At 32.5% G+C, this 27,467-nt stretch overlaps 4 pseudogenes across 1 annotated transcript; 2 read left to right on the forward strand and 2 right to left on the reverse strand.

Moving 5' to 3' along the window:
• The first annotated feature begins 1,409 nt into the window (after positions 1–1,409).
• LOC149515244 (F-box protein At3g07870 pseudogene) lies at positions 1,410–3,389 on the forward strand (annotated as a pseudogene).
• A 234-nt stretch (positions 3,390–3,623) lies between these two features.
• LOC149515245 (disease resistance protein RPM1 pseudogene) lies at positions 3,624–6,418 on the reverse strand (annotated as a pseudogene).
• Positions 6,419–7,184: 766 nt separating this feature from the next.
• LOC149515246 (putative RNA 3'-terminal phosphate cyclase-like protein) lies at positions 7,185–10,743 on the reverse strand (annotated as a pseudogene). The gene is made up of 6 exons (XR_016327045.1): positions 10,321–10,743; positions 10,066–10,215; positions 9,380–9,554; positions 9,135–9,310; positions 8,845–9,061; positions 7,185–7,715 (listed from the first exon to the last, which is right to left on the reverse strand). The product of XR_016327045.1 is annotated as a putative RNA 3'-terminal phosphate cyclase-like protein (transcript).
• Positions 10,744–24,878: 14,135 nt separating this feature from the next.
• Positions 24,879–26,452, forward strand: LOC111304385 (E3 ubiquitin-protein ligase PUB24 pseudogene; annotated as a pseudogene).
• The last annotated feature ends 1,015 nt before the right edge of the window (positions 26,453–27,467 follow it).

Raw genomic sequence — 27,467 nt, forward strand, 5'->3', positions numbered from 1 at the left:
TTTTGCATATGGTTCTTAGGTCATTTCTGATGGACATGGAGTGAAGCCTTTTTATCTTTGTATAATGTGACCAGAGATCTGTTAGTTTCCGATGCTGCATAATTTTGAAAGTGATATGGTACAGCAAGAGGTTATAATGGTGTTTCTTTCACTATAGCCGTGTGCTAATAGTTGTTTTAATTCAACATCTTGAATAAGTTCTATCCATCCTGGGTAGCTATCTATATATTTCTAATATAGTTGTGTAAATCAATTCCATTTCGAGCTCGAGTTATTTAGATGAAACATAAAGTCTTCGGCCAATTTGATAAGTGCTTCCATGCCAACGCCATTTGTAGGTTGGAATTCCAGCTTTTTGCAGGCCAAATCTGTCATGATGGGGTAGTCTTTTGATTCCTCTCTTTCGAGGATTAGTTGGAAATGCTGTGTCTATCAAATTCAGAGAAAAGTAACCAGAGTAAGCATTGTGATCAGTCTTGTTATGCCATTAGCTTCTTCCAAAACTTGCTTCTGATGTTAAGGCTGAGGGTATCTTTCTGTCTAAAGTTGCTGATAATCCTATTTTGTAAAGGCTTTGTGAGACAATTTTCCTATGTAGCATTTTGTTTGGTGCTTTATTTGTTTCCTTGTTTTGTTGCTGCTTTTGTTGGCAAACTTGTCCTGCTCTCTATTTGGATATTTGACATTCAATTATATTAGAAAAGGGATAATGCTATTTTGTCTGAACAGGCAAGGGTCTGAATGGTCTGAATAGGAACAATGGCAGTACTTGTAATGAAAATCAACTTCAATGACATTCATTTGCTGTTTTTATTGGGACCATAGAAACACTGGTACGACTTGTAACGAAAATCAACTTCAATGGCATTTATTTGTTCTTTCTATTCAGACCATTCGGACAATCTACCATTTTTCTGAAGAAAGGGTAAAAGTAAAACATGTTAATTAGGGTTGTACCAGCTGCAATCAGCTTGCAAAGTTCTGCACTAACAATCTCAAATTTTGAAGGCATCCCTTGAAGCTTGCAGCCATGTAAATTTTCCATTTACCATACGGATACTTGACGAGGATGATATGCTTTTTGGATCAATTTCAGCAAGAGGTAATTTAAAAAGGCTTATTTCATTTAGTTGTAATTTCATAACATCTGCATTCCAATTTGTAAAAGCTCCATGTCCATTTCTTTATTCAGTGGGGATGAATGGTTCACTATGTTTTTAATTTTGTTTTGTTTTGTTTTGGTTTTTTTGTTTTTTTTTTTTATTTCTTTATGTTATATGTGTTTATTGGGTTTTCTTTATACATTCATGATTCATTTTCTTTTGCTGAATGTATTTTGGATTTACCAATCTGAGCTATTTTATTTTAAATCGCAGTTAGTTACTCTTTAAGTAATAGACCTCATGTTAATTGATACTGTGTTTAACCAAACAACGGAAAAGTAAAAGGAAAAAGTAAAAAAAAAAAGAGTGTGAATACAAATTGTTTCTCAATTCTCAACATGTTCCGTAACAAATAGACAGCTAACCACTCACTCTCCCTCATTTCATATTATCTTCGAAGAAAAAATTCTGTTTCTGATTGTCTTTTACTATGGCTCATGTATATATACATTTTCAGGAAAATTTTAATCAATTGTTTGATGAGATTTGAAGATTGGAGCTGTTCTGAGAGATGGGTGTAACTTTCCCATTGATGGTCTGAATGTGGGAATTTAAGAAAGCTTTCGTTGTCTTTTCTTCCTTTTTTACGCTGAAATAGCGTGTTCCCACCCTTGGTAATTTACGCCTCATACACGTTGGACGGATCAATAGTTTATAATTTTCCCCTTTGTAGTTTCCTATCAAATTGTTTATTCCGAAATTGAAGCTAATAATTTATTACAACTCTTTGTATCTTCTGCTCAACCATTTGTTATCACTTACTCACCAAAGTCGTCCTCAATCTCATGCCGAAACTCTGTGGTGGGGCCCATGTTTTAAAGGAGGAAGAAGCCTGAAGTTTTCTTTCTCTTGCAAAACGCACCTTCTTCTGATCTCTGAAATTCCCCTTGAGTTTTAGCAGTGATGTAATTAACGAAACTTGGGAGTGAATATGATAGAGGATCTCCCCCAAGAAATAGCCCTGGATATACTTTCAAGACTGCCTATCACTTCTCTTTTCCAGATCAAGTCTGTTTGCAAAGCTTGGAATGCTTTAACCCGTGACCACCGCCTCCCTGGCTTGTATGATGTTCTTGCAAACAATAGGAACCCAGGCCTCATCCTTCACTGTGATTGTCTAAAGCAGAACAAGTTGTATTTTCTTGACTGCGGTCATGGACCTGACCAGTATAGAAATAAGGTGAGAAGAATTGATACAAAGCTGAAATCTTTTATTCCTGAATATCAGGTGGTTGGTTCATGTAATGGCCTGATATGCATAGCTGATGCACTTGATTTCAACCCTATGATTGTATGCAATCCTTTCACTGGAAATTTCGTAGAATTGCCCAAGGCAAACGAGTATCCTGGACGAGAGGTAGGTCTTGGATTTGGTTACCATCCCACAACAAAGGAATACAAAGTGGTACGGTTATTATACTTTGTCAACATCCATCATGGATGCTGGTTGATGAAATCAGATTTCCAGGTTTTTACCCTGGGCACGGAGACGTGGAGAAGCTTAGGAAGTCTTCCTTTATCACTTGATCAGAATCCGTCTGAAGCACTTCTAAATGGGGCTCTCCACTGGGCAACTACGAACAACAAGACACCACGTCTTCCTGGTCCTTGTCTGAAAATAATCTCATTTGACATAGCAAAGGAGACATTCAGAGAGATCCCACTTCCTGCTTGTGGTGGTCTAGATATTTGCAACTATAACCTGGTAGTTCTAGGACAGTGCCTTTCTGCTGCTGTTTGCTCTTCTGACGGACGTATTGAGTTATGGACCATGAAAGAATATAATGTGAAGGAGTCATGGATCAAAGATTATGTAATCGGAGCATATATGCCAATTAGTCTGAATCAAACTGCAGCCTGTCTACCGTACTCAAGGCCATGGAAGAAGTCAACACAAAGCAAAGGTGTTCAAGTTGTCTGTGCACTGAAGAATGGAGAGATTTTGCTGCAGTACATGAACGGGGCATTGGTTTTGTACAACCCTGAAAGTGAGGAGTTCAAAGATCTGGTCATATCTGGGTTGCCAAATTGGTTTTGCACAATCGTCCATGTTGAAAGTATATTATCCTTTCCACAAATTTAGAGAATCTATTTCTATAATAAAATCTCCAAGACACTGTTTAAAATTTTTAAGTGTTTAATGATATTGTGAAAAAATATTGGGATGAATTGAAATGTAAAAAAATGCATAAAATGCATAAAAAATATTGGCATGAATTGAAATGTACAGTTTTTGATAATTCAACACAGTGCAACACAATATTCTTAAAAGAAAGAAACCCTACTATTTAATTTCCATTAGGGGCAATACCATGTTTGATTAATCGTGCAAAATTTCAAGGGAAGGCTTGAAATGAAGTGAGAAAAATGAAACTTTGAATAAACAAAAATCTAAATCTAAATCCGTTTTTTTTATAGATATTAACAACAAAGAAACCGTTTATGATTTGGGTGTCTTTTGGTAGACATCAAGTGTCACCTAAATGATTAACAAAGACACGCAGAACATAGCCTTTGGACAACCAAACCACCTCAATTTAACAGTTTCATTAAGGTACAAAGAGATATTGAATGGTATGAACTAAGAAAAGGGGAGAGCATGTTATACGTACAAGTGGGAGGGACTCCAATCTTGGTTTGTAGAAAGATGAAACATCAACTAGTTAAGGATTTTATGAACCCACATGGATTTGGCTTCATCATCAATCCTAGTGAATAAGATGAAAGGCGTTGTAGGGAGGTCGCCATTTCCATTTCCGCATATGCTCTGTACCAGCTCATCTGAAACCTGATACAAACGCACCTCTTCCAAATAAATGGTTTAGATGTTCCCAACCATATAGAATCTCCTGAATCCTTTGGATCTCAAAACACGTAGTTTTTGAAGGCCAGGCATCACTTCTTTCTCGATCATAATCTCATGCAACTGAGGGCAACGCCTTATTGATAAAAACTTAAGCTTTTGGAATCCTTCAACAAAGCATAAGCGCTCTCCTTCAAATGCATTATTTGAAAGAATGAGATGCATCAAATTAGGCAATGATTGGATGTGAGAAAGTACATGATCTTCCCTCAGTTTAGACCATTGTAGGTGCAAGTATTTGAGGTTGAGTAAGGTGTTAAACCAATGTGGCACCTTTTCCATTTCCCCAACTAGATCAAGCTTTCAAGGTAAGTAGGAACTGATAAAAGAGCTTCCATCTTTATTCAAGCCTCAACTAATGTAGTCAACGTTAAGTCGTGAAGACGTTCCATTCTTTCAAGGGATAAGCACAAGTCTTTTTGATCAGCTTCTGTTAACTCTGAAAGCCCAAGCCTTGTTAATTATGTCATTTCTTTAAGTTTATTTAAGGTTCCCCCTGCTACTCTGACATCTTTTAAAACTTGCAAACTCTTCAGCATAAATATGTTTGGTGGTGCTTTTATGCTACTAACAAGCTCATGGCTCTCGTCTATGTCAGGATCCGTCAAAAGGGAAGCCCTTAGATGCCGCAGATTTTGCAGCTTCACAATTTCATCAGGAAGCATCCGAATTTTGGAAGACTTAAGGATTAATGTCTGCAAGTTAAAAAGTTTACCTATGGATTTTGGAAGCACCTTCAATTGAGTTCTTGTCAAGTTCGGATACCTCGAATTGAATAAATATCCAAACTCACTTGGTAGTTCATCAATTGGAGCATTTTCTAAATCCAGTACTCTTAACAACTTAAACCCAGATGGCAATTTATTGAATGAGGATTTAGAAATTTCACCAACAACAAAAATAATTAAGGAACGAAGTTGTGATGTACCATTTTCTAGCTTCATTTCTTTATCTTTCACTTCAACTGAATAGCGACGAATTCCACTTTCTTCTCCTCCTTTTTTCTCGTCAAACACCGCAATAAGTTTTTCTTCTTTCAATATTGAAAGTGCAAACTCTCGTACGAGATCGTGCATTTTAATACGCCTGGGCCTTTCGGAAAGATTCCATTCCGTGACTTGAAGCAAACTCGGCTAATGAGTTCCATTAGGTAGCTCTCAGCAACTTCTTCTGGTGGTGCACCGTTAACCTGTTCTAAGAAGCCTTCTGCTATCCAAAGTCTAATAAGTCTTTCTCGACGAATCGCATAATCTTCTGGAAACATAAAGCGGTACAAGAAGCAATGCTTGAGGTGGAAAGACAAATCATGGTAACTAAGCAGTGAGATAGTTTTTACTACCTCAAGTGCAACGTTGTTGCTTAGCTCCCAACTCAAGTTTTCTTGAACTCTCTTCCATTCTCGTATTGACTTCTTTGAAGACATCAATCCCCCTAGAGCAACGATAGCTAATGGCAACCCTTCACATTTTTCAACTAGTGCCCTAGCCAATGGATCAAAATCTGTTGGACAACTTCCAAGCTCGTTTGGAAAAGCTTTCTTACAAAAAAGTTCCAAAGCTTCATGCTTTCTCAATGGCTGAATTCGGTGGATATAGCTTACAAACCCAGATGGGAAAGGAGCTACATCTTCTTTTCGAGTTGTAACGACGATCCTACTTCTGCACATACCTTCTGGAAGTGCAATATTGATCTCCTGCCAGAATTGAGTGCTCCACACATCATCTAAAACAATAAGTTACCTTCTTGGCTGCAGGTACTGCACAAGTGTCTCCATCAGTGCTCTGTATGTCATGGTGTCAACCTTCATAGGAACTTCTTCATTTGTCTGTTCGTAGACCTCTTTTACCATGGACCTAAACAACTCTTCAATTGCATATTGTTGTGAGACAGTGACCCAAGCACAGAAATCGAAATGTTGTTTGACACTTTGTTTGTTGAAAGTGTTGGCAACAAGGGTAGTCTTTCCAGAACCACCCATCCCGACCACCGAAATGACTGTCTGTCGGGCTTCTTCATCCATTAGCCATCCCAATAACTCGTGTTGTGCCTTTTTGACTCCCACAACATCATCATCTTTAAAGAAAAGCGATGACTCGCTCAATCTGTTCTTCCAATTAGGATCATAGCGGGAAGTTCCCCTTCCTTCTAGTTGTTGAACTCCAAACTGATGGGCTCTCTCTGTAATGCTTTTCATCCTTTTATTGATATCTTGCAACTTGGCAGCTACTTCATGCCTAACACACAAATCCACAGGAAAATGAAGACTTCGTTGGAAGAACCTTTTGAAACTGTTACCCCTCCACTGTTGTCGCTTGGTCTCATGATACGAGAATTCATCAATGGTGTCTTCTACTTCATATGCAAGGTCCCGCACGTCTTTCACCCAATTTTTTCAGCTTTCACTCTGTGCCCCTGCTCTACGACCAGCATCCAGGAAAAAGGATCTCATGCTTTCTAGTAAGCGCTTCGTTTCTTTGATTTCATCAGGAACTTGCCTCAAGGAAGATGCTTCATTTTGTAGGAGTGAAATGAATTTGCCAATTATAAAATCAGCAGAGCCTGAAGCCATTTTTGTTTAAGGTTATAATTCACTGATTAATGTCATTCTATTCTAAACAATGCATCTTATAGTACTTTTGTTTAAAACTCTAAAGGAAACCGACATTCTAGAGTTGCTACTGCAAGATAGGGATCACAAAATTTTCAAGGCAGAAGACGCACAATTTCAGTAAGAGACCACTTTGGCTTGATTTTATTGATTCTTGCCTTGTTTTTGGTTAATGAGCATGGCATTGCTTAGCCCTTTGCCAACAAAAAAGAACATTAGTTTTCTTTAAAGATTGAATCATGAATCAAATATCGATACTATATATTCTCCCCCCCCCCCCCCCCGGTCCAAACACAGTCCTATTGTTTCCTAACTTTCCTGATGATGAGAGAAATGTGTGTCAATTTCATTTCATCATTTATACAAGTTTGGTTTTAGATATTGCTCTAAGCTTTAAAGAAATAAATAGGAAAACAAAGAGAATAGAGATTTTGCCGTGACTTTGTTCATCTTGTTGTAGTTTTGCTTAAGGCTCTAAAGAAAGCTCTTAAATGAAGCAAAGGGAAAGGAAAACTTATGAGATACTTGAATTGTTAATGCAAGATAGGAATCAACCAAATTGAGAAGCTAGAAATTAGCATAAAAAGCTTACAAAGAGAAACATTATTTAGCTAGAAACTAGCCATAGCGTGTGTACCTGCTATGACTTAAGCTAGCCCAACAAACTTGATCTAGAACATATGTAATACCAAACTCTCCTTTTACTGTCAAATAGGTCACACCAAACTTCAAGTTAATAGCACATATGTAGCTAGATCTAGTACATCATATTCCCTGCCATCTTTGTTTTTCCTATCCCTCTGCAAGAGTTTGCAGGGAATGCAGCCAATCACACTTGAATCATCAAAATTATACTGCTACACAATGTAATCAGGACATCTTTCTGGACAGATTCTTCATCCCAGAACCCCAACATCTAAGGGATTACTGTCCCTGTGGATGGATCTGGCTTAATCACAAATAGAACATCTAGAAAATCTCTGATTCGTCTTAGTGTTTCTATTCCATACAGCAAGAGCTTTCCCACACGAACCTTTGAAACATCTTTTGGACAAAGCACACAAAGAAGAAATAACAAACCCTATAAACCAAACAATGAGCTACGGCTGTTTAGTAGCAGAATGCAAGTGGGAAAGAGGCATAATCAACAGTCAAAAGTATGCATTGAAATAGTATACTCAGTTATCATTTGGTAACAAGGACACCATCCCAAACCATGCACGCTACCTATTAACAATTGTGTCCTAATAAAATGCAGTACAACAAGTAGCTTAAGAAATTTCATCCTTGTTAGGAACGTAAGAAAGAAATATTCCCATATTATAAATAAAAGTTTGATAAATTGCTTATCAAATGAAGTTTAAGCTTCATATGGACTTTCAATAAGATGCCTCATGGTAAAACCTAGATGTTAATCCACATGTAGAAAATTAGTCTTTTTGTATAACAAGTCTACCACCTTTAAAAAATTTTAAAAATAAGGAACAACATTATTATGGCTTAAAAGATTCATACATTGGTTCACAAATTTCATTTTCTAGGCCATTCAAAATATTTCGTTCTCTTCAAAGGAGGAAAAAAAAGTAAGAAAAGAAAAAAGAAAACAAGGAACAATAAAACAGAACAGCCGAAACTCAATCAATAGGGTTCAGAATGAGTACATGGGCAAATTGTTTATAACATTCAAATAGGAGTCCGTTTCCATGTTGCTGGACAATTAAAATGTTTTTCCTTTTCTAGTGGAAAAAGATACAACAAAAAATAGAGGAATGCTACGCAAGACAAACAACTTAAAGGCCTAAACCTGTATTCAAAAACAGAAAACTAGTAGAGGGAGAAAACTTTCAAATGCACAAGGCATAAAAGCAAAGGTACTTCATGAAATTAATGCAAATAAATATCATCTTCCGTGCTTTTGGACTAAAAAGGAAAACTCCTTTTTTACCTCAAAGAAAATTTAGAGTTTTACTGGGCTGGGCACAATATTCTAAACAACAACATTCAAATTTTATTTCAAAATTAGCCTAGGTCACGTCCTATATATTACAATATTACAAGCCACATAAGTACTTAATTTAAAATTAAACCATTTAATTCACTGCCGGTAACAGATTAATGTAGACAATGAGTTGGCAAAATAATAAATTGGAAGTAGAATAATGACAATGGACAGGGCAAGTCTATGGAATAAAGTACTTCAAGACACAAACCTGGTGAGTTGAATCCACCACTCCGCCTTTCTCAATCTCTTCTAGAAGAACAGATACAATTTGCTCGCCAACGTCAGCTACAGGCATCAGCTCGTTCTTGTCCTCACCTTCAATACCATCTGCTTCTTCCCCTCAAGGATAAGAGACTGTAGTATCAGCTAAGATGCAGCAATCAGAAATAGTTTCGGCAACTAGCAAAGTTCCATATCAAGGTGAGCTGCATTAAGAAAAAATTTTGAAATTTCCTAATTATGTTCAAAAAGATTTTTTTAAAAAAATTGTAACCATACTTTCCAGACTCTGAGTGTTTTTTATAATTACTAGTGATATAAAAATCTAGAAGAAAACGATTAAAAATTTCACGAGCAGCATAAATCATCTCATTTCCAAGCCGAACGCTCACTCTGGTAGTGAAAGCTTCCCCACTAATTCTCTTAACCATTCCTTCATCAGTCCAGATGGTTGCCTGTGGCAGAGACTATAAGAAAGATCACAGACAAAAATGTTGAATTAACATTAGATGAAAAAAACTCACTCTTAGTTGCTGAACAGTAGGAACTGTCAAATGAACTTCACCACCACCAAGAAGTGAAACTCCCTGACTATTTCCAACTTCAATTCTTCTAAACGAACCCCAAAACACTTCAACATGGGAAAGGTGGTGGAACGGAAAGTATCAACAGATGGGTCCTTCGAATCATTTGTAATCCCTGAAAATAACAAAAAATGGAACAGCAATCTCTTTATGTTTATATTGCAACAAGAAAATCATATGCACTAACATTTTGATTAAAAGCAATGCCAAGTTTGAGGAGGATAATTCAGTACAAATTCACACATATTACATGATTGAATCAGATGAGGGTTTCTTTATCTTCTCACCATAGGATCTAGAGAAGTCATTAAAAGTAGTCATATCCTATAAATCAACTCCTCTATTCTGTCAATTTGACCTATGACACTCATTTTCACCCTTCAAAACTTAACCATTATTGCGAACACGCATGCATATCTACAAAACCCGCCAATGCAATAGTTTTCACATATGGTTATTGACTTAACCTCCTAATTGTAAATCAATATACATTGCACAATAATGCGGCAAAAAAATGTGACTTTCTAGCGAGGAGTATATAATACAAAATTGCATCATAACTGAAAAACAAAGAAACCCACAAAAAGAAATGCAAAATTTTGAAATTCTAACCAAAAAGGGGTTACCTTTGAGGATTACAAATAGGGTTTTCCTAGCAAACAATCAAAGCAAGATCAAAGGCTCCAAAAAATACCCAATTGCTCTGCTAACACCACAATCATGCACCAGATTACTCCCTCCCACTATAATCCCAGGCTTGTACTTCAATTTGGCACCTGTCAAAGAGCACCACTGGCATTAAATACGAACTTATTTTGTTATTTATTTTCAGTTCAAAAGCTAAACGCCCAGTAAAAAAAAGCACAACAAAAAGGTGTTACCCGTTTCGTTGATTTCAATGAGGCAGTCATCGGTGAACTTTTCAAATAGACGGAGGAGGGAAATCTCGTGTGGTCGGAGAGCCGGTAAGGTGTCGTCCGCGTGGATGTCTTCTATGAGGATTGGAGTTGATTTTAATGTTGCTAAGTGTAGCCTTTGCCTCATGTTTTGGCTTCCCTTAAGTCTCTTATACGTTATTTTTCCCTTTTTTTTTTCCTTACTCTTCGTTTTGCTGTATCGAGATAAAGACGGGGCGAGGGTTTGGTGGTTTTGGTCGAAACAAAAAGCTCTGCCCATGAAGAAGCGGTCCAAGGGTTTTGGGTTTGACAAATTTTACTAAACTCTTAAAACTAAAAAGGGAAATTACATAAAATCATATTTCGGTTCGAGGTGAATTTAAAATAATTTTTGAGATTTAAAATGTTATATTTAATTTTTTTTTGTTTAAAATTGTAACTTTTTTTTTGTTATTTTTAAATATATTTTTTTTCAACAATTTATTATTTTATCTCTAACGTTCTCTCTTTAACATTTAAATTCTCTCACTTCTCTCTATTTTCAACTAAAATCCAAAAAACTTAAGAAATAAGAACACCAATCATCACGTTTTTTAAAATTTTCAGAATCCGATGATGTTCTAACGAATATAGGGTTTTTGGTATTGAATTTGACATGAAAAAAGAACATAGATGGAAGCATTTTTTATGGTAGCTTTGGCACTTGTTTGGCGATCAAAAACGCATTTCCTTAGCTTTTTCTAACCTACAATTTAGTTCAAATAGCCCATTTGGCTTCAATTATTTACAAGATGCAAAAATAGCCCCATATGTCTGCAATAATCTTGCTGTAAAAAGCAGCCCAAATGAGTGGCAGGTCCTGACCAGTCCATTAAAGTAGCATCTTTTGAAGGAAAGCAGTAGCAGAACACATCTAATGATCACTTCCTATCACAAATTAATCATTTAAGCATGGTTAGGATCAACAAGGGAAGATTCTCTAACCCGCTTATACAAAAAACCCCAAATGGCCCAACTTTTTAATGTTGTCATAGGTGTTGGGAAAAACAACACCTACACACAACAATCATATACAAAACAGCAAGCTCAAATCAAGAATAAAAACAAAAATATATTTGGTTCGGCCCAACTCAAAATGGCCTATTCCAAACCAAATCCTCTAACAAATAAATCTTTACAACTGTAAGACTTTTAGAATGAGAAAAGTCTCCTAAAACTCCTTACTCAAAACTTAACCCAAAACTCAATTACACATTTTTAATATCCTACTCACTTAGCTATTCTCTTGGTGTCTAACTCTTTGGGATTACTAAACTAAAAACAAAATACCTTATTTATAAGGGTGAAATCCCTTATACTTTTACTAAACTCTCGATGTGGGATACTGGACAAATTCAAAACTCACTAACTTTCGATGTGAGATTATGAGATTCAAGGCAAATTCCAACAAATCCTCCCTTGACTTGAATCTCCAAACACTTCAACAGTATCTTCAAAGCTAACACACTTACATTTTTTCTTTTCTTTCATCATAGGGATCCCAGCAATTGAGCATTCATCAAGCATGTACAAGTGATTTTTGACCCTATTTTCTTGTAGAATCACACTACCATTCTTGTTCACTTTCAACCAATCATTACTATCATAATATGTGTACCCCCGAGAAGCTAACTCACCCAAAGTAATCAAATTATAGTGACAACTTGATACATACCTTACATGATGAAGTATCCTAATAATACCATTATGAGATCTAAGGCGAACACTCTCAATGCCTTAAATCTGTACTTTTTCTTTGTTAGCAACCACAATATCCCCATACTTCTCATTCTCATCCAACTTCACAAAGCAACTCCTATCATTGCAAACATGAACTGTAGCAGCTGAATCTAAAATTCAACTTTTATCACTTTTTAAAGTCTGAGTTTCATCCACACAAGTTGTCAAAACAACATTATCATTATCAGACATGATAGCAGTAGTATCACTCTTTTCTTTATCTGATTTTTTCTCATCATTCGTCCTTTTAAAAGTAGCCATATCCCTTCTCAACTTCCTGTAGCGCACTTGGATATGTCCCTTCTCACCACAATAATAACATTCTATATCACTATAATATCTGTCTTTTGACTTGAATCTCCCTCTTGATTCATCAATCCTCTTTTGAGTCCTCCCTTGATCAAAATCATCTATAGTTAGTATACTCCCCCTAGGTGATAAGTTCTGAGCTCCCATAAACCTTTCATTCTCACGCAACAAGGTAGTCACATCATCCAACTTCAAAGTAGACTTGCCTACCAACACAGTCTGAACTAAAGGCCTATAAGACTTGAGCAAAGATGACAACAAAATTAAAGCCTTCTCTTGATCTTTTAACTTATCAACAGAAATCGCTAGCAATCAAAAAACCAATCTATTAAACTCATTCAGGTGATTATGAAGACTCATACCTTCTTCTATCTTCAAAGAATACAAATCCATCTTTAAACATAATCTATTAGTCAACGACTTCAAAGCATAAATACCTTCAAGCTTATCCCACAAACTCTTCGAAGTACTCTCAATCAATACACTGTATTTTACCTCTGGAGCTAGCGTCAATCTAATAGTACTAATAACTTTCTTCTGAATCTTATTTCAATTAGCGTCAGACATTCCCTCAGGCTTACTATTCTTTATTGCCTGATCCAATCCTTATTGTACAATAGATCTTGAACTGTACTTTACCATAACATAAAATTACTTTTTTCATCAAATAATGAAATCTCAAACTTAGGCATAGGCATACCAGACATACTTTCTTCAGACATCTAAAAATATTATTTCACGATCTCTTGGGCCCATGATCCTTAAACCTCGAACCTCACTCTGATACCACTTGTTGAAAAAAATAACACCCACACGCAGCAATCATACACAAAACAGCAAGTTCAAATCAAGAATAAGAACACAAATATATTTGGTTCAGCCCAACTCAAAATGGCCTACTTTAAATTCAATCAACTAACAAATAAATCTTTATAACTGTGAGAATTTTATAATGAGAAAAGTCTCCTAAAACTCTTTATTCAAAACTTAACCCAAAACCCAATTATACCCTTTTAATAACCTACTCACTTAGCTATTCTCTTGGTGTCTAACTCTCCGGGATTACCAAACTAAAAATAAAATACCTTATTTATAAAGGTGAAACCCCTTATACTTTTACTAAACTCCCGATGTGGGATACTGAATAAATTCAAAACTTACTAACTTTCGATATGAAATTATGAGATTCAAGGCAAATCCCAACAATAGGAAGCTTAAGAATTAATGATATGAGAATTTTTACTAGTATGTTCATTAACGAAGCTTACTGAAACCAAGGCTTGATGAAGAACATGGAACATGAAGATAGTGGTAGTTCTAGCTTTGTTATAAGGGAGAACTCAATCGATGAAAAGGAATCTACCAAGGCCAACAATATTTAGAGTGACCTGTGGAGGAAGTAACATGACGACCCTTGATTTCATGGGGATTAGAGGGTCAAAACTAGTCAATTTGCATGAATAGTAGCATCGGTAACAAAATTTGGAACTAGAAGTGATAAGCCAACAAAAACTGCCAATGATAACCCTTTTTCTAGCAACAACTTTCACATAGGGATTTTGTTTCCAAAATTACCAGTTAGGGTTAGTAAAATATCCAAAAATTGGTTGTGGGCAGTAGCCATTGACTATAGTTTTAGGTTACTCATCCTTCTTAACCATGTTTGCGCTTCCATCATTTTGGTATTTTGGGATAACAAAAAAGAAAGTAACTTTAAGCTCAAAGACTCAAAACTTTTTTTTTCTTTGAATTTTCTTCTCTTTCCGTGAAACAAGAAATGAGGAACAGAAAGAGAAAAAAAAATTATAGATTTTAACAAGAAAAGTAAAAAGAAATGAGAGAGTTTAAATGTTAAAGAGAGAAAGTAAAAAAAAAAAAAAAGGTGAATTGTCGGAGAAGTAACAAAAAAAGTTACGTTTTAAGCAAAGAAATAATAAAATAAATCATAAAATAATTAAATGTCACATTTTAAATCTTAAGTATCACTTTAAATTTACCTCAAACTATAAGATGATTTTATGTAATTTACTCAAAATTAAGTCAAAAAAAGTGGAATCCATAAAATTTGGGCCTAGAATGTTGGTATTTGGCAGGCCATGTCCAGAAGGCAGAGGAAAGATTTGGTCTCATTCTTCTATGGTTTGTTTCTAAAATAATCACCTTTATTCTGATAAAATCATTTTCTTGGGAGTTAAATAGAGTTAATGTCAAACAAAATTTACAAAATTTTTATTATAATGTAAAGCAAAATTTTTAGTATGATTAATAAAGTAACATATGTCTCGTAAGATGTAATAAAATATTTTAAAAATAATTTAAAAAGTGAGATACATGATAATTTATTAATCTGGTTTGTAAAATTAAAATATTTTTATTTTGAGTATATAAAAATCAATTCATAAAATCAAATCAAATAATTTTTTTGACCATTTCAATTTGCAAGTCTCTCTTGGACTACCCATCTAATTAAATTCTCACTTATCACTCTCTTGTTATATTTCCTGTCCGTCGTTTTAGAAGCCTTTTATTCATTTTTCTTTCTTCAGAAAACAACTAAAAGAAAATGTATCTAATTGAAATTCATAACCCTTGATTGACTTTGTTTTACTGTTTGATTTATGTTATTGCATGGGCTTTTTTTTTAGAGTATATCATGACTTGTGATTTACCAACAATATAACTTCAACAAGAAAAAAACAAGTGTAATTTCAAATTTTGTAGATGTTTTCGGGTTAAGTTACAAAAACAATCACATGCCTTCAGACTTCAAAGCATATACTTTGATATTATATTATATTATATAGGTTTTCATGTGGCTCGGAATGAAATTTGACCTTCTGTTACAGCTTATGGATATTCAAACTCGTTTTATAACTCTAATATATCACAATGCATTGAATCGGTGATAGGTCGAGAACTTTCATTATGTTTATTTATAATATAAATAAAAAATTATTAACAGCTTCATCAATTTTATCAATAAAAAGCATATTCATGAAAATATTTTAAATTATCCAGAGAAAAACTTTATTGTTTTGTAAGTTTTAAAAGTGTCCGTTAACATCCTGCTTTTCCATTTGATACTGCCACTACACTGAATATGTTTGGAGGAGATTCCAAAGAAGGGTGGATTTGTGGTAAAAGCAGGATGGCCCATAATTGGCATAGTAGATCGTACTCTCAAAGCTGCTAATAAATATTTGTAGCAAACTATAGACTTAATGAGAAAGCTTCTCTTGAAGAAGCAAGTTTCGGGATAAAAAAATGTCCAAAGTGTTAGAGATAAAAATCTCAATCCAATCAAGTTAATAAAAATATAATTAAATAATTAATTATACAAAAAATAATAATTTAATATAATTTAATTCAATGATTTATATCCATTAAAGAGAAATAAGATTAATTAGTTGTAAAAAATTACAAACATATAAATCATATCAACCCAAACAAATACAATCTTCTCTAATCCTGTGAAATATTATTAACCCAAATAAATATATATTTATATACACTTATACACGCATACTTATATGAATCATCTCAATCTCTTCTAGTCTATTCTAATATACACACCCATATTTATGTGGATTCTTTTAGTATCATGTAATCCACTCAAACATACACATCAATAAACCCATAAAGACGTTAATCTCTACTAGTTATATGAGATGTCTATGCCATAAATCTCACAACTCTCTTACATCTTTTTCTTATACTTAATTTTATAGATATTTCATCTATTTATAAATATACAAACTTACCTATTAAAAATATCTTTTTTCTTAAAATTTTTGTTTTGCAAGTCTTTTTGTCTATCAAGTAATATCTAACCAATCTCCAACAAATCACTCATGAGATTTGAGTCATTATTCTTAACACACAAAAAAATCATGTGTCATTACATATAAAACCGTGAACCTATCACTAGATATGAATTAGAGGTATCACCACCAATCTCTTTTTGTTAAAATGTGATTTGTCACTTGATTGAATTTGATCCACAAAATTAGATTTAGATTTAGGAGTATGATTATATGTGAAGAAGGTTACAACACTCTCATAGTGCCTATCCAAAGATGATATCAGTTTGATTTTAAATTATCTAAGCCTTAAAAATGTTTATAATTTTACCAAAATATTAAATATTAAAAATTAGTCTTAAAATTATCCTAATAGTTTGATAGCAATTTAAGATAATTTTCTCACCTCATGAGTATTCATGGAAACTAGTGTTTCACTCTGAAAAGGCTCCATTGTCGAATTTATTAGTGAATTTTATTTAAAAAAATTAGTAAAGTCTATCAATAGTTTACTAAGACTTATTTTAAAGCAGATCTCCCAATAATTTGATGAGATTTTATTGTAAAAAGATTTGTAAAAATTTTTTAGAATTTCATTAAGTCTCCTAATAATTTAGTAAGATTTAATTTGAAGCAATCCTCCAATAATTTAAAAGATAAAATTTTTTTACTGATTTATTAAATTTTTCAATAGTTTAGTGGATTCGATAAACTTATTTGAAAAGATTTTTCTCTCTTTTTTTTTTGTTTCTTTGTTTTTCAAACTTATTTGAAAATATATATATTTTTTTGTTTTTATTCTTTGCTTCTTCTATTTTCTAGAAAGAAAAGATTTTTTTTAAAAATGAATTACTAAATACAAACAAATAAATAAAAACTAGTAAAATTAAATAAATAATTGAAAATATAATAAATAATTAAGATAATAAAATAAATAATTAAAAAAATAAAATGAAAAAGAAAAGAGAAAAACTTGCGCAAGCCAACGTGCGGGTCAGTGGGTCACGTGTGGATCCTGGGTTGTCTAAAATGTTGTCATTTTGGGTCGTTTTATAAGTCAAATTTGCCCTTTTTCTCTTTAAAAGTCATCTGCTCTTTCTCTCTCTAACCTCAAACGCTCTTTCTTCTCTCTAAAAAATTCAAGAATAACTCAAGAATTTTAGTTGAAAACTAAAAAAAATCCATCAATTTTTGAAAATCTGATCAAAAACTGGCCAAAAAATTCAATCCTTGTTGGGAAATTCAATTGAAAACTTCAACATTCATCCTAAAAACTCAGAAAAACCCAAATTTTTTAGAAAAACCTAAACTTCTACCCAGAAATCCTAGAATCTTAATCCTCGCACTCCAGAATAATAATTCAGAACCCAAATCTTTCTCAGAAATTTCAAACCAAACCTAGAGTTCCCAGAACCAAAATCTCATAAACTTAACTCTCAAAAACTTTTCCATAAATTTTAAATATCAAGCCTTTCCTTATCAAAATCAACTCATGTCCTGTTTCTATTATTTTTGGTTCAATTTATAAGCATTCTTAGAAGATTCTTTAGGAAATAGATAGAATCAATCCGGGCTTGAATCTTGGAATTGGGTTTTACCGAGCATGATTTGAGGTTGGATTTTTGCTAACCTATCCAAAATCAAATTAACAGTTCTGTAATCTGCATTAAAACCTTTTGACCCTCTGATCTTATTTCAATTTTCGTTTCCATAATTTTTGTTACAGCTCGAGCAAAGAAAAGAAATGAGAATAAAAATAATAACAACAACAATAATAATAACAACAACAACAAAAATAATAATATAATCTAATATACCATATAATACAATACACTACATTAAACATAAGATTGGCATGATAGACTCCAGACACATATGGATGTCTACAGCTGCCCCTCTTTATATATTCCTATCAGATAATGATGATATAAAGACCTAAACACCCACTCTGTTCTAAGAGTTAACTCAATAAGCAAAAATGATCGAGATTGAGTTACGAGTCAAAAAAATGATCAAGGTCAAAAAGTCAAGAAAATGATCTAGATTGAATCAAGATTGAAAAATCAAAAAGATGATTTGGACTAAGCCGAGATCTAAAAATTAAAAAGATGATCTCGATTAAGCTGAGATTGAAAAGTTAGGAAGATGATTTGGACTAAGCCGAAATAAAAAAGTTAAGAAGATAATCTGGACTAAGCCGAGATCGAAAAGTTAAGAAAATGATATGAATTAAGTCGATATTGAATGATCAAGACAAAATCACGAATCTAGGAAAATGATCTGAATTGAGCCGAAATGAAATTACGAGTCAAGATAAAGCGATCAGGATTGAATCGATGTTGAAGATGAATGATTAAGATGAAACTACGAGACAAAATCCGATGATGCTCCTATGGATTTTGGGTTCTTGGTTTTGAATCTGACATGAAAAAAGAACATAGATGGAGACATGTTTTCAAGTAGCTCTGGCACTTTGTTTGGCGATCAAAAAAGCATTTCCTCAGCTTTTTCTAACTTACAACTTAGTTTAACAACTTTGCTGTAAAAAGCAACCCAAATGACTGCAACTGCATGGTATAAACTTTGTCATGATGCAAAAAAAGCTTTGCTAGTAGTATGGCAAGTTTTGACCAGTCCATTAGACCAACATATTTTGTAGGAATGCAGTAGCAGAACACATCTTAGAATCACTTCCTATCATAAATTGATCATTCAAGCATGGCTGGGATCAACGAGGGAGGATTCTCTAACCCGTTTATGCAAAAAAACCCCAAATGGCCTAACTTTTTAATGTTGTCACAGGAAGCTTAAGAATTAATGATATGAAAATTTTCACTAACATGCTCATTAACGGAGTTTACTGAAAACCAAGGTTTGATGAAGAACATGGAATGTGAAGATAGTGGCAGTTCTAGTTTTGTTACAAGGGAGAACTCAGACAATGGAAATGAATCCACTAGGGCCAGCAATATTTGGAACGAGCTATAGAGGAAGTAACATGGTGACCCTTAATTTGATAGAGATTGGAAGGTCAAAACAAGTTAATTTGCATGAACAATAGCATCAGCAAGAAAAATTGGAACTGGAAGTAATAAACCAACAAAGACTACTAATGATAAACCTTTTCTAACAACAACTCTCACATAGGGATTTAGTTTCTAAAATCATCAGTTGAGGTTACTAGAATATCCAAAAACTTGTGGTGGGCAGTAGCCATTGACTCCAGTCTTAAGTTGTTCATCCTCCTTGTCCATGTTTGCTCTCCACCATTTTGATCTTTTGGGATAACAAAAAAAAATAGTAATTTTAAGCTCAAAAACTCAAACTTTTTTTTTGCCTTTGGGTTTTCTTCTTTCTCCATGAAGCAAGAAATGAGGAACAAAGAAAAAAAATTCTGGGTTTTAACAAGAAAAGTAAAGAGAAGTGAGAGAGTTTGAATGTTAAAGAGAGAAAGTCAAAGAAAAAAAGGGTGAATCGTTGAAGAAATAATGGAAAAAGTTATGTTTTGAGCAAAGAATTAATAAAATAAATTATAAGGTAATTAAATATTATATTTTAAATATTAAGTACCATTTTAGGTTCACCTCAAACGACATGGTGATTTTATGTAATTTACCCAAACTAGGTAAAAAAAAGTGGGTACTACAGAATTTAGGCCTAGAATGTTGGCATTTGGCAGGCCATGTCAAGAAGGCAGAGGAAAGATTTGGTCTCATTCTTCTATGGTTTGTTTCCAAAATAATCACTTTTATTCTGATAAAGTCATTTTCTTGGGAGTTAAATGGAGTTAATGTCAAACAAAATTTTTATTATAATATAAAACAAAATTTTTAGTATGATTAATAAAGTGACATATTTGTTAAGATATAATAAAAAAATTTTAAAAAATAATTAAAAAAGTGAGACGTATGATAATTTATTAATCTCATTTGTAAAATTAAAAATTTTTTATTTTGAGTATATAGAAGATTAACTCATAAAATAAAATAAAATAATTTTTTTGACCATTTCAATTTGCAAGTCTCTCTTGGACTACTCATCTAATTAAGTTCTTACTTATCACTCTCTTTTTATGTTTCCTGTAAGTCGTTTTAGAAGCCTTTTATTCATTTTTCTTTTTTCAGAAAACAACCAAAAGAAAGGTATCTAATTGAACCTCGTAACCCTTGATTGACTTTGTTTTACTGTTTGATTTATATTGTGGCATGGGCTTTTTTTTTTTTTTTTTCTTTTTCTTAAGGGTATATCATGGCTTGTGATTTACCAACAATATAACTTCAACAAGAAAAAAAAAAGTGTAATTTTCAAATTTGGTAGATATTTTCGGGTTAAGTTACTAAAACAATCACACGCCTTCAAACTTCAAAGCATATACTTTGATATTATATTATAGGTTTTCAAGCGGCTTGGAATGAAATTCAACCTTCCATTGCAGCTTATGGATGTCCAAACTCGTTTTATAACTCTAATATAGGCATTGAATCGGTGATAGATCGAGAACTTTTTTTTTTTTATGTTTATTTATAATATAAATAAAAATTATCGATGAATTTATCAATTTTATGATAAAAAAAATTCATAAAAATATTTTGAAGTGCCAAGAGAAAATTTTTATTATTTTTTAAGTTTTAAAAGTATCCATTAACATCCTACTTTTCCATTTGAATCCGCCACTGCACTGAATATGTTTGGGGGAGATTCCAAAAGGCTGGATTTGTAGTAAAAGCAGGACGGCCCATGGTTGGCGCACCAGATCGTACTCTCAAAGTTGCCAATAAATATTTGCTGGAAACTATAGACTCAATGAGAAAGCTTCTCTTGAAGAAGCAAGTTTCAGATCAAAACAAGTTCAAAGTGTTAGGGATAAAAAATTCTAATACAATCAAGTTAGTAGAAATATAATCAAATAATTAATCAATCATACAGAAAATAAAAATTTAATATAATTCGATTCAATCGACTAACGTTCACTAATGAAAAGATCTATTAACTGGAGAGAATTATAGATATACAAATCATATTAACATCACTCAATGATTAATATTCATAAGACTCTCTTAATCTCTTTTAATCCTATGAAGTATTATTAATCCAAATAAATATATATCCATATATACTTATACATTCATATTTATGTGAATCATTTCAGTATCTTTTAGTCTACTTTAATATAAGTACATATATTTATATAGATCATCTCAATCTTTTGTAGTACACTCAAACATACACACTTATAAATTATAAAAACGTTAATCTCTGTTAGTCTTATTGAGTATCTATCTCATAAAACTTTATAATTCTCTTATATTTTTTTTTATATTTAATTCTATAGTGATTCCATCTATTTATAAATATACAAACTTATCTATTAAGAATTTATTTTTTTTTAGAATTTTCTTCTGTAAATTTTTTTATCTATCAAGTGATATCTAACAAATCTCAAATAAATCATTTATGATATTTGAATTACTATTTTCAACAAAATGAAACATCCTGATTTATGTAAATGAGCAATATGGTGGATGGAAAGCGGAATACTAAATACACTTAGAACCAAGTTCAACCCTGGGACTTTTAGTTTTGCCCCTGATGAACAAATTTTAGATGCATTACAGCACATTCCTATTGGTCAATGAGTAAATATGAAGCAAATTCAGTCCCTTTACATCCCTTATCTGAAGTTCAAGAAGGATGAGGCAATTGCTTTAATTGGAGTTCAGGTCTTGGATTTGCTGCTGATCAAGCCGCATCTTAATCTTGAGCAAGTTGAAGTTTTTTCTATAAAACATCCAGAAGCTATTAGTAAAGCAGGCAATCTAAACTTCCTCCTAAAACAGAACCTGCCAACTCCAGGAACCCAACTCCCATCTTCTTCAGTCGTCTGTAAGATACAGAGTTCCTGGAAACATCCAGTGGAATTTGTGTAATTTTTTTTTTACATATGGAATTTATGTAAATTGTAATGTAATTTAAATTAGGTAATTTGTTCAGTTTATTTGGGAATTAAGATTGCCTTATATTGTACAAAAAAGGAGTTGAATTTATATACCATGAGACGTTGTATCATATTAAATATCAGAGTTGAATTGTTAAGAAATTGACAAGGATACACATTATTATAAGTAAGAAAAATCAACACCCTCTCATATTTAAAAATAATATTATAAGAAAAAGAATCAATATTATTTCAAATGCAATAAAACTGAGATATAGTTTGACCGGCAATCTTAATTATTCTAGATTTGTACCTAAGTCTTTGATTATATAACCATGCAGCTCAGATTAATCACAAATAAACTCAAATTTAAAGTACTTTTAACAAAAACAATAAGCTGCTTGAATATATATTTTTTTTTGATAAAAAAATTTAAAGGTAAATAAATTGTTCAGTCTTTAAGTTAAGATAAAATGTATCGTATCTAATAATTTAAAATAAATAATTGTAATTTATGCATTCAAGATGATCCTAACAAACGATCATAAATAAGATTCAAACTCAAAACTTTTTAATCGAAAAAGACAGAGTCTTAACTAATTGAACTAACCACTTGATGATAAGATTTTTAAATATATCAAACTTTAGAGAATGTTAACATTAATGAAAAAAATCTGTACCTATATATAATTAATATGGAGATTTGGCCAATTTTATTGGGAAAAATTCCAGATATCCAACTTGGTTTCAGAGAAAAAGCCACCTTATAAAAAAATAAAAAATTCCTCGATTGTAAAAGGAATTAAAGAGATGATCTAGCTACCTTAAAATTTTGCCAAAATCGTATAAAGAAAATGATTTTAAAATATCAAAGAAAAAAAAAGGTCAGAGATTGAGCAGTAAATTTGAAAAGGATGTGGAATCAATCCAGAAACTTATTGCTGAAAAACCCAAAAACAGCTGAGTCAAAAATTTTGCATATGATTTTAGATTACCAAGTGAATTTTTTTCTATTTTATAACATCTTAATTAATATTCAATTCGAAACTTTCAAATTAAAATATTAAATTGTTCTACCACCAAAGTATATCTGTTAACTACTTTATTTTGTTTATAGATTTCTTTTTTTTTTTTTTTTTGTGGCCAGAACTTTAATTCTAGATTGTCAAACCATTGTTTCATCATTTTTTATGGATAACTCAAAGAAAATCACGAATCTCAACATAGTTTAATTGTCTTTGTGTAGCTTTTGAATTAATAACTGGCCGGTGGGTTATACACGTCACTTCGCCCACCATAATTTCCAACGTAGGGAAGGTTTGAAATGTGTGTTTATATGATATTTTATTTTAATTTAAAGTAATCGAAGCCGTTAATACTTAGACTAAAGAGATTGAAGTAAATTGAGATTTGTTAAAACATAAACTCATGGTTTTAAGCTGAAAAATAAAAAGGAAAAATGAAAATTTGGTCAAAATGACAAGTTGACAACTTTTTCCATCCGCCAATAGCCCATCAGCCACCGCTCCCATGCATATTCTTCAAGACACCAATACTCTTCGCAATAATTTTTATATTCCACGATTCATCATTAAATGTATCATATTTTATAATAACATTCTAACAACATTTTGTTGAAATAGTACTTCGTTTGAATATAATAATTTAACTAAGAAAATTTCTAAGTGTTGAAATTACCCTAGATTGATAGTGATACCCAACTATTGTCAAATAATTATTTATAAAACCTCAATATTTCAAATTTTTTATTGCGGAAACAAAACTTGATGAATAGAAATTCACATGAAAAAAAAATAAAAGGGGAATTGGTGTAATATACAATAACTAGAAACCCGATTAGTAATTAGTAATAATTTTATCCAATAATCTCATAAATTAAACCGAATTGGATAATGAAGGGAACCAAACTTAAATTTAGTTGTCACCAAACTTATCAATTTTAAATACTATGCTAATATAATATAAAAATAATATGAATAAAAAATATAAAAATAATATTATTTAAGATTTTAATAAAAATTATAAATAAATTTAATAAATATATATTTTATATTTTAATATCGATAAAAATTATAATATATAATTTTTATATAAAATAATATACAAATATATAAATTATTAATAATTTAAGTAATATAAATATATAAATTATCATATTCAATTAGTATTATACCTATTTGGGCATACATTAATGGGTCAACAAAATATTGAAAAATGCATAAAAAGTTTGAATTCCACAAATGCAGTGCACTACATTAGTATTAATATTATGTGTTTGGTTTGGCATTCTTTTCTCTCAAACCGCGCCCCCCCGAAAGTCGCCAAGTCGCGCCGCCTACAATATTTGCCCTGATTTTACCATCTTTGAATTGAATTTTCAAAAACAGAATCCATAGTTACTACTCACGTTTTTTGGGGGGCCTTTTCGGCCCACCTTTGTCCTTCCCTGGCGTGAAACACACAGCCTGACCACTGCCTTACCGGATGAAATTTCTGACTAATGTGATTTGAATTTTTTCTCGTGTGTTGACCATCCTAACCCTTAGATTAGAAACTCTGACTGGTAAAAGAAGATACAAGTAGTCAAAGCAAATTTATATAATTATTTTTAAAAAATAATATCTAGCAAATTTAAAATTTAAGTTTTAAAGTCTGCTGTCCCCTTCTTTCATTCTTAGCCTTTTTATACCAAAGAATGCTGTTTTGCTTACCAAATACCAATTATTTGCCTTCCTGTTATATACATGGGCTTTCAAACCATTATATATAGAAGCCACTTTCTCTTATCATTTTGGCTTGACAAGTTATTAATTTTCTATATCTCTCTATTTCTTAATTAGCAAACTCCGCATTTTCAACTCCTTCCATCTTAAGCTATACCAATGGATGAGATCGAAATACCTCAATATTTCATCTGTCCCATATCGCTGCAAATCATGAAAGACCCTGTTACAGCGGTTACAGGCATCACTTATGATAGGGAAAGCATAGAGCAATGGTTGAAGAAGGCCAAGGGCACGACCTGTCCTGTTACGAAGCAGCCTTTGCCATCAGATTCTGATTTAACCCCAAATCACACGCTGCGGCGGCTGATTCAGAAATGGTGTACAGAAAATACGAGTAATGGTATTGATGGAATTCCTACACCAAAATCTGGTCTCAGTAAGAATCATGTTCTTAAGCTCATTCGTGAACTTGAGGTCCCTTGTTTGTGTATAAATGCTTTGAAGAAAATGGAAGTCCTGGCAAAGGACACCAATGAAGGGAACAGAAAATGCATGGAGGAAGCTGGAGCTGCAAAGGCTGTGATTTTGTTGTTGATAAGATGTTACAAGGAAGGGATAAATCTTGGTCTTGAAGAAGCTTTGAGAATTCTTTATCTTATTTGGACACCATCTAGTGAAATCAAGGCTCTTGTGAATGAAAATTACGATTCCCTTGACTGTTTAACATGGATTCTTGGGCTTGAGATTGAGAATCCTGTTGTTGTCAAGACTCATGCAATGCTTGTGTTGAAACGGGTGATTGAAGTTGCAAATACAAGAATGTTGGAGATACTGAAACCTGAATTCTTCAAAGAAATGTTAAGGGTACTGAAATTGAAAATCTCTCAACAGGCTACCAAATCCGCCTTGCAAATTTTAATAGAGGCATGTCTGTGGGGAAGAAACAAATCCAAAATCGTTGAAGCCAATGCAATTTTCGATCTCATCGAATTTGAACTCGAGAAACCTGAAAAGAACATCACCGAACTGATCGTCAATCTTTTGGCACATCTTTGTTCATGCGCAGATGGAAGAGCTCAGTTTCTACGCCATGCCGGAAGCATAGCTATGATGGCTAAAAGGATCCTAAGGGTTTCACCAGCAACAGATGATCAAGCTGTTCACATACTTTCATTGATCTCAAAATATTCTGCCACCAGAGAAGTCCTTCTAGAGATGTTGAGGGTTGGGGCTGTGACAAAGCTTTGCATGGTAATTCAAGCAGATTGTTCAAGATTTCTGAAAGAGAAAGCCAGAGGGGTCCTTAGATTGCACTCCAATTTATGGAATGATTCTCCTTGTATTGCTGTTTATCTATTAACCAGATACCAAAGGTAACCTTGGTGACAAAAGTTTAAATTATTACAGTTTTTGTTAAAGACTATAATAGATTATAGATATGATCATCAAGGATACAGATCAATACCATGAAATGTGTACAAAATATCGATCAATTGTAAGAATTGTCATAGTTAATGATAAGGAATGTTATGAGATTGTGTAAAACATATCGATCGAGCATAATAGCTAGTTATCAAAATTTAGTTGTGATTTTTTTGGTACTAAAAAATTTTGGTAAAGGGAGATTTTCTCAACAAAAATTGCAAGATTCAAAGAGTATTTACTTTAAATATACAGATCTTCCATTAAAGAAAACTATTAACAGCAAAAATTAAACTTAACCAATCATCATTCGCAATTAATTGTGATCTTTAAATGTTTATACAAAGTTACTTTGCCTATTTCATATCAAGTTTCTTATTCAACTTTTTATGTTTTTTTCCTCTTTCTTTCCTTTATATATTTTTATATATAGAAAGGAGTTTTTCTCAATTAAAAAAAATTAATAAATGTAAAATGTAGGTTAGCACATTGGATTTAGCTATAAACGGATAATCATTTTCTTATCTCATATAATAAATGCTTTATTAGTAATTCAAGAGCAAGTTCGAAAATCATTAAATTTAAAGTTCAAATCTTATCTTACATGAATTTAATTCAATTTAATTATACGTTGATGCATTGATTAATTTATGTTAAATTCATCATATAAAATGTAATACTTAAATTAATAATAAATAATAATAAATATTGTAAATTCTACATTACTTATTTATGTAGAGATTATGCACCTATCACTATAAGTGCCAAATAAGTGCCGACCATATGAGATACAAAAAATGGGACACTGAAAAAGCCCCATGGAAAGCACACGGAGGGAATAAAAGTTGCTTGGTAGGACACCTCAATGTTAGGGAAATTTCCGCAATCAATGGTTATCTGCTTGGCAGCTGGAAAAATACAAATCACAGTTACTTTATTGAGGAACCAAAAGGAAAACAAATAAAACGTGCTTTCTATATCAACTTTAAATGCATGCAAAGATACAAAGGAGTACAATATGGGTGTTCAACACATGAGGCATGCTTTTCATTTCCTTGTAACTTTTTCGGTATGAAATTTATTAGTAATTTGCTTAAAGTTATTTTTATTAAATTACATTGAACAAAATACATTTAAGGC

The sequence above is a fragment of the Durio zibethinus genome, chromosome 13, assembly GCF_047325235.1.
Source record: "Durio zibethinus cultivar Kanyao isolate XHJ-2024 chromosome 13, ASM4732523v1, whole genome shotgun sequence".
In the NCBI taxonomy this organism is placed as follows: Eukaryota; Viridiplantae; Streptophyta; class Magnoliopsida; order Malvales; family Malvaceae; genus Durio; species Durio zibethinus.